The following is an 8,664-nucleotide window of genomic DNA, read 5'->3' as shown; positions in this document are numbered from 1 at the left end:
TTAATCACTGTCCTATACCAGCTCGAGATTCCTGTCTTGAAACTGTTCATGGATACCACCAGTGAGCTCATCTGCAGCCGTTTCAATGTCCCCTTTTTCTTTCACATCTCTTTTGTTTGCTGAATACAAGGCCTGATACTCAGAACACAGTGTTGTCTTTGTGATGGAGTTACGATTCTTCACTGCTGACATTACCCAAGAGTGTGTGTTCCCATTCACCACCATCTTTCTCCTGCAACTTTAACTAACAATGAGGAATTGCTTCGTATTGATGCCGGTACATCAATAGTCTTGTATGAAGTGATTCAGAAAAGCCAATGTAATATCCTTCGCACTCACTGTCCAGTGTTTTGAGATTTATATCCTTAATTACTCGACATAGAACATACTAGGTTTCTTATCGCAACCTTCTTTTAATGTTACTATAAATACTATTTTCTAGCTCAACAGTGTCCTTCAATTCTCAACGCTGTATCCTGCCCATCAAATTCGATATTGGAGAGACTAAATGTGTGATGATTGTAATATGAGTCCATAAAAAGTAATTTCAACTCCACCTACAGGTTTACTCCAGATACAGCAGTGTCAATATTTCAGGCAATATTTGGTCACTATAAGTCCATATATTCAGTTTTACAAGCATTTCCGTTTTTTTAACAGTCTGTTTACTACTGCTGACATTTAAAGAACTCTCCTATGTAGATATAATACTTTTTTTGTGGAGAAAATAAATAATTGGCTGCATATGGAATTCATTTGCAATACAATTCTTAAAATACCCAAACAGCTCAATTGATTGTTATATCAGAAATAATAAAGACCAAGCGACTTAGATATGGGCCAACTATACTGATTTTTCCTTGTCTTGTAAAGGTTAATGTTATGCTATATTATATCACAATACTGTCACTAGAGACTGTACTGACTTTGGCAACAGCAATGTAATATAAATGATGTAGTACTAGTGTTATTGTGACACTAAGAGGTAGTTTGTAACCACTCAGCACAGTGCCATTGGCCGCTTGCCTAAATAGGTGCTGGTATTGCTGCTGGACTCTGCATGTCGCACGTTTGCTCTGGCAATGGGTGGGATGAGCACTCAGGCTGCCCATACAGGGCAGCTGTGTGGTTTTCATATTGGCACATACTGATCTGTCCCCTGACAGCAGGGAAGGTCTGTGACCAGAAAATTAAGGTCACAGGTTGAGAGTCACAACTGCTGCAAATTTCAACAAATGCATACATTGAATTTTGCTTTGTCACTGGTGCTCTGAAATCCACTTTACAATACGAGCAGGACAGAGTGCGTAGTAATGCACATGAAGCAGCTCTGTACAATATAAGCTTGCCATTAGCCTGGGTAATCCCTACGTCTGTCATAGATATCAATACAGGATATCTATGGGCCTGGGTGGCTTTGATTTCATCTCTGTAATGTGCATCGGAATCATCGTCTGGACTTACAGGGTTTTGGTCTTCACTCTGACAACTATTAAAGATCCAAAGTGAAACCAACTCTGAAACATATTCAGTTCACAGAGGAGAAGCTAAGAGAGCAAAAGTGTCTTTGAGTTCTACACTAATTGGACATATCTCCTGAGAGACCACAAGAATATTACGTGGGTAACAAGAATGGCACAGTGCAGCAGCAGAAGCTCTTTATAAATTATACAGTTGGTACATTGTCAGGATAATGTAAGGGACAGTGTGGATTGCCGTGTACCCTACTGACATCTGAAAATGATTTGGAGTGACCGTTGGATTCTTTTCTGTGTGCATTTCCACACTTTATGAAATCAAGGCTTGCCATCAGTGTAGTTTTGGAGCTGGGTGTTTGGAAAATTTCTAAATTGTAAAATGATGAAGTGTAGTTGTGGAATTGGAATGTCTTGTGGTTTGTGTTGCCTTGACATCAAACTATCAACAACAACTTGTATTTATATAAAAAACGACTATAGCACCTTTCATGAACACCAGACGTCCCAAAGCATGTTACAGCCAATGAAGTACTTTTTGAACTGTCGTCACTGTTGTAAAGTAGGAAACGCAACAGCCAATTTGCGAACAGCAAGCTCTCACAAACAGCAATGTGATAACCACCAGATAATCTGCTTTACTGATGTTGGTTGAGGTATACATTAATACATAGTGTCTTTAACATAGTGAAACATCTCAAAGTGCTTCACAGGAGCGTTATCAAACAAAATTTGACACCGAGTCACATAAAGATATCAGGGCAGATGACTTGGTCAAAGAGCTAAGTTTAAAGGAGCGTTTTAAAAGAGAGAGAGGTAGAGAGTCGGAGAAGTTTAGGAAGCAAATTCTAATGCATAGGAGTTCATCAGCTGAAGGCAGGGCTGCCAAAGGTGGAGTGATTAAAATCGGGGATGCGCAAGAGGCCAGAATTGGAGGAGTACAGATATATTATAGGGCTGTAGAGCAGGAGAAGGTTACAGAGATAGGGAGGGGCTGGGCCATCGAGGGATGTGAAAACAAGCTTGAGAATTTTAAAATCGAGGCGTTGCTCAACCGGGTGCCAGTGTAAGTCAGCGAGCACAGGGGTGATGTGTGAATGGGACTTGGTGCGAGTTAGGATACGAGCAGCAGAGTTTTGGATGAGCTTACGTTTATGGAGGGTGGAAGATGAGAGTCTGACCAGGAGTGAAGTGGAATAGTTGAGTCAGAGGTAACAAAGGCACGGATGAGGATTTTGGCAGCAGATGAGCTGAGGCAGGGGAAATAATGAATCTCCTGCTCACCCATGGGTTTGAAATGTGATTTGCCAGTCAGCGGATCTACCAAAATCCCATTTTTGACCCGGGCAAATGGTGCCAACTGTATAATATCATACACATACACAGATCTACATTACGCATGCTGGAGAAGGTTACCGTTGTGAAATGAAATATAAAACAGAAGCCACCCATACATTTACAACTGGAACCTTCACTCTGCTGACACCGTCCGGCTACAATGATGCCCTGACCCCGTTTCTCTTCAGTTATTAGCCTGAAAAGTGGCACATTAATAAAATTACTAATGAGGCAAAATGTTAGCTACAAATTGGTCGAGAAAGAATTCTCAGTTGTGTTGTTAATCAATCACAGCCTTCATGCTCAGTTTAGTGACCCAACAGAGCAGATATATTGAAGGAAGCACCGATGCCCATTTGTTCTTGTAATTTAGACAACATCAAACTTACATTTATATAGCGCCTTTAACGGAATAAGACCTGACACCAATGAGTTTCATTGCCTCTGTTTCTGCTCTCCTAAAGTTACAGGGCACTGATATAAAAATACCACTCGTGATAGAGACTAGTTATAACTCTGAAAATTCAACTTAAAACTACACATATTGGTTGTATACAGTTCGAAATAGGAGTCCTTATAAGACTGGAGGCGAAGGAATTAAACGCTGAAAATAAAAACACCAGACCTGCAAACCTCAGAAAGTTTGGGAGCACTGTACCCAAGTTGAAAGCTGAATTCTTAACCTACCCCGGGTGACCGGTTGCAAAAGACGGCAGGTCCACTCACTGTAGCTAGCGGCTGGCAGGCGCCTCGCTCCTGTCTCCTCGCTCAAGTTGAATTCAAGCTCGGTTTCAAATGACCCTGATGCAAAACCCTTTCCCGATCACCTCCCGATTCAGTTCCACTTCCCAAAGGTTTTTTGGTCTGGGTGCATTGCGGCAGACGATTTGATCCCATTTGCGACGTGCCCACCCTGTTAGTTCCAGGCGCTGACTCGCCCTGTTCCTTGGGGCTCTGCTAGTTGTGATGCGAGCGTTGCATTTCTCCGGCTGCTCTCCGAGCTTCACTCGGGACTGAACTGCGGCCATTCACAAGAACAGGGTCAGATCACAGGATCCGTGTATTCAGCGCATGTCACAGAGAGGGGCTGTCCTTCCACAACCGTTCACTCTGAGATCCCGCAGCACATCGCCCTAACCCAAATACATCTGTGTGTTTATTTGTTGATGTTTGCTTGCTAGTAGTCCCCCAAAATATCTACAAATAAAATGTAACCGAGGTAAGACCATGCCGAAAATAGATACATCTGTAGGACAAGAGCGTCCAAGCTTTTGTCTTCCATCTTCCTTAAACTTGATCTCATCCCAAAATTCTCCCTGCCCGTATCCGAACTCACACTATTGCCCCATTCACCCATCACCCCCTGTGCTCACTGATCTACATTGCCTCCCCACTAGCAACGCCTCGTAATCCCTCCTTATCAGCTGTGACTCAGTGGGTAATACACTCGCCTCTCAGTCAGAAGGTTGTGGGTAAAGGGACTTGAGCACATCACTCTAGGCTGACACTCTAGTGCAGTGATGAGGGAGTACTGCACTGTCGGAGGTGGCGTCTTTCCAATGAGGTGTTAAACCGAGGCCCCCTCTGGCTCTCTCAAATGGATGTAAAGGATCCCATCGCACTATTTTGAAGAGCAGGAGATTTAACCCCAATGTCCCAGCCAATATTTATCCTTCAGTCAACATAACAAAAGAAACAGTTTATCTGCTCATTCATACATTGCTCTTTGTGGGAGCTTGCTGTGTGCAAATTGGCTGCCGTGTTCCCCCACATTACAACAGTGGGACTAACTTGATTGATTTTTTTGAGGAGGTAATAAGGAGGGCGATGTGTTTCATGTAGTGTATATGGATTTTAGCAAGGCTTTTGATAAGGTCCCACATGGCTTGCTGGTTACGAAAGTAAAAGCCCATGGGATGCAGGGCAAAGTAGCAAGTTGAATCCAAAATTGGCTCAGAGGCAGGAAGCAAAGGGTTGATGGGTGCTTTTGTGACTGTAAGGATGTTTCCAGTGGGGTTCTGCAGGGCTCAGTACTAGGTCCCTTGTTTTTCATGATCTGGACTTGAATATAGGGGGTTTGATTAAAAAGTTTGCAGATGATACAAAAATAGGCTGTGTGGTTGATAATGAAGAAGAAAACTGCGGACTGCAGGAAGATATCAATCAACTGGTTAGGTGGACAGAACAGTGGCAAATGGAATTTATTCCGGAGAAGTGTGAGGTAATGCATTTGGGGAAGGCTAACAAGGAAAGAGAATACACATTAAATGGTAGAACACTGAGAAGTGTAGAGGAACAAAGGGACCTTAGAGTGCATGTTCACAGATCGATGAAGTTAGCAGGCCTGGTAACTAAGGTGGTTAAGAAGCCATACGGAATGCGTGCTTTTGTTAGCCGAGGCATAGAATACAAGAGCAGGGGGTTATGCTTGAACTGTATAAAACACTGGTTAGGCTACAGCTGGAGTACTGCATGCAGTTCTGGTCACCGCATTACAGAAAAGACGTGATTGCACTGGAGAGGGTACAGGGGAGATTTACGAGGATGTTGCCGGGAGTGGAGGATCTTAGCTATGAGGACAGATTGGATAGGCTGGGTTTGTTTTCCTTGGAACAGAGGAGGCTGAGGGGAGACCTCATTGAAGTGTATAAAATTATGAGGGGCCTAGATATAGTAGATAGAAAGGGCCTATTTCCCTTAGCGGAGAGGTAGAAGGTTTAGAGGGGATTTGAGGGAAAATATCTTCACGCAGAGGGTTGTGGGGGTCTGGAACTCACTGCCTGAAATGGTGGTAGAGGCAGGAACCCTCACTACATATAAAAAGTACTTGGATATGCACCTGAAGTGCCGTAACCTGCAGGGCTATGGACCTAGAGCTGGATAGTTGGATTAGGCTGGATAGTCTCTTGTTGGCCAGTATGGACACGATGGGCCAAAATGGCCTCCTCCCATGCTGTAAACTTCTATGATTCTATGAACAGTGACTACACTCCAAAAATACATCATTGGCTCTAAAGCACTTTGAGACGTCTGGGTGGTCATGAAAGGCACTATATAAATACCAAGTCTTTCTTTCCTTCTTGCCCTCACCCCTCCCTATCTCTGTAACCTCCTCCAGCCCAACAACCCTCCAAAAACTCTGTGTTCCTCTGGGTCTGGCCTCTTATGCATCCACCACTTTATTCATTCCTCAATTGGTGGCCATGCCTTCAACTGTCTAGGCACTAAGCTCTGGAACTGCCTTGCTAAATCTCTTTGCCTCTCCATCTCACTCCTCCTTTAAGATGCTGCTTAAAACCTATCTCTTTAACCAAGTGTTTGGTCACCTGTCATCATGTCTCCTGTGCATCCGGGTCAATTTTACTCTCGTTGCAGTCCTGTGAAGCAACTTGGGGCATTTTACTACTGGCGTAAAAATAAAAAAGGGAAGGTGGCTCAACCGTGGCTATCAAGGGAAATCAGGGATAGTATTAAAGCCAAGGAAGTGGCATACAAATTGGCCAGAAATAGCAGTGAACCCGGGGTCTGGGAGAAATTTAGAACTCAGCAGAGGAGGACAAAGGGTTTGATTAGGGCAGGGAAAATGGAGTACGAGAAGAAGCTTGCAGGGAACATTAAGGCGGATTGCAAAAGTTTCTATAGATATGTAAAGAGAAAAAGGTTAGTAAAGACAAACGTAGGTCCCCTGCAGTCAGAATCAGGGGAAGTCATAACGGGGAACAAAGAAATGGCAGACCAATTGAACAAGAACTTTGGTTCGGTATTCACTAAGGAGGACACAAACAACCTTCCGGATATAAAAGGGGTCAGAGGGTCGAGTGAGGAGGAGGAACTGAGGGAAATCTTTATTAGTCGGGAAATTGTGTTGGGGAAATTGATGGGATTGAAGGCCGATAAATCCCCAGGGCCTGATGGACTGCATCCAAGAGTACTTAAGGAGGTGGCCTTGGAAATAGCGGATGCATTGACAGTCATTTTCCAACATTCCATTGACTCTGGATCAGTTCCTATCGAGTGGAGGGTAGCCAATGTAACCCCACTTTTTAAAAAAGGAGGGAGAGAGAAAGCAGGGAATTATAGACCGGTCAGCCTGACCTCAGTAGTGGGTAAAATGATGGAATCAATTATTAAGGATGTCATAGCAGCGCATTTGGAAGGAGGTGACATGATAGGTCCAAGTCAGCATGGATTTGTGAAAGGGAAATCATGCTTGACAAATCTTCTGGAATTTTTTGAGGATGTTTCCAGTAAAGTGGACAAGGGAGAACCAGTTGATGTGGACTTTCAGAAGGCTTTCGACAAGGTCCCACACAAGAGATTAATGTGCAAAGTTAAAGCACATAGGATTGGGGGTAGTGTGCTGACGTGGATTGAGAACTGGTTGTCAGACAGGAAGCAAAGAGTAGGAATAAATGGGTACTTTTCAGAATGGCAGGCAGTGACTAGTGGGGTACCGTAAGGTTCTGTGCTGGGGCCCCAGCTGTTTACACTGTACATTAATGATTTAGACGAGGGGATTAAATGTAGTATCTCCAAATTTGCAGATGACACTAAGTTGGGTGGCAGTGTGAGCAGCGAGGAGGATGCTATGAGGCTGCAGAGTGACTTGGATAGATTAGGTGAGTGGGCAAATGCATGGCAGATGAAGTATAATGTGGATAAATGTGAGGTTATCCACTTTGGTGGTAAAAACAGAGAGACAGACTATTATCTGAATGGTGACAGATTAGGAAAAGGGGAGGTGCAACGAGACCTGGGTGTCATGGTACATCAGTCATTGAAGGTTGGCATGCAGGTACAGCAGGCGGTTAAGAAAGCAAATGGCATGTTGGCCTTCATAGCGAGGGGATTTGAGTACAGGGGCAGGGAGGTGTTGCTACAGTTGTACAGGGCCTTGGTGAGGCCACACCTGGAGTATTGTGTACAGTTTTGGTCTCCTAACTTGAGGAAGGACATTCTTGCTATTGAGGGAGTGCAGCAAAGATTCACCAGACTGATTCCCGGGATGGTGGGACTGACCTATCAAGAAAGACTGGATCAACTGGGCTTGTATTCACTGGAGTTCAGAAGAATGAGAGGGGACCTCATAGAAACGTTTAAAATTCTGATGGGTTTAGACAGGTTAGATGCAGGAAGAATGTTCCCAATGTTGGGGAAGTCCAGAACCAGGGGTCACAGTCTAAGGATAAGGGGTAAGCCATTTAGGACCGAGATGAGGAGAAACTTCTTCACCCAGAGAGTGGTGAACCTGTGGAATTCTCTACCACAGAAAGTAGTTAAGGCCAATTCACTAAATATATTCAAAAGGGAGTTAGATGAAGTCCTTACTACTAGAGGGATCAAGGGGTATGGCGAGAAAGCAGGAAAGGGGTACTGAAGTTTCATGTTCAGCCATGAACTCATTGAATAGCGGTGCAGGCTAGAAGGGCTGAATGGCCTACTCCTGCACCTATTTTCTATGTTTCTATGTTTAAAGGTGTAAGTTGCTGTTGTTCTTGAGTAGCATCGGTGCTGTACCATGAAGCTTTTGGTTACATGTTCGAGAATAGGATTCAAATCCTGTACTCCAAACCCATACTCAAAAGCCTCAGATCTCCTACAGTCATCCTCCACTGACGAATGAGACAATGCATGCCCCTTATACCTCCTTCTCTGTATTGGTCATAGAGCTCTATAGCAAGCATTAAAACAAGCTTGAACATCCATAGAGTTAAAGATGGAGAAGCTGAACATAAAATATTGCTGCATGCTGATGATGTCCTCCTTTGTGTAACTAACTCTTCTAGTTCACTTTATATCTTTCCAAAAGATGAAAATGTTTGATAGACTTTGGGGATCCATGCTGAACCTC

This window comes from Pristiophorus japonicus, chromosome 20, assembly GCF_044704955.1.
Source record: "Pristiophorus japonicus isolate sPriJap1 chromosome 20, sPriJap1.hap1, whole genome shotgun sequence".
Lineage (NCBI taxonomy): Eukaryota > Metazoa > Chordata > Chondrichthyes > Pristiophoridae > Pristiophorus > Pristiophorus japonicus.
The sequence above is the reverse complement of the archived record's forward strand: the minus strand, read 5'-3'. Positions refer to the sequence as shown.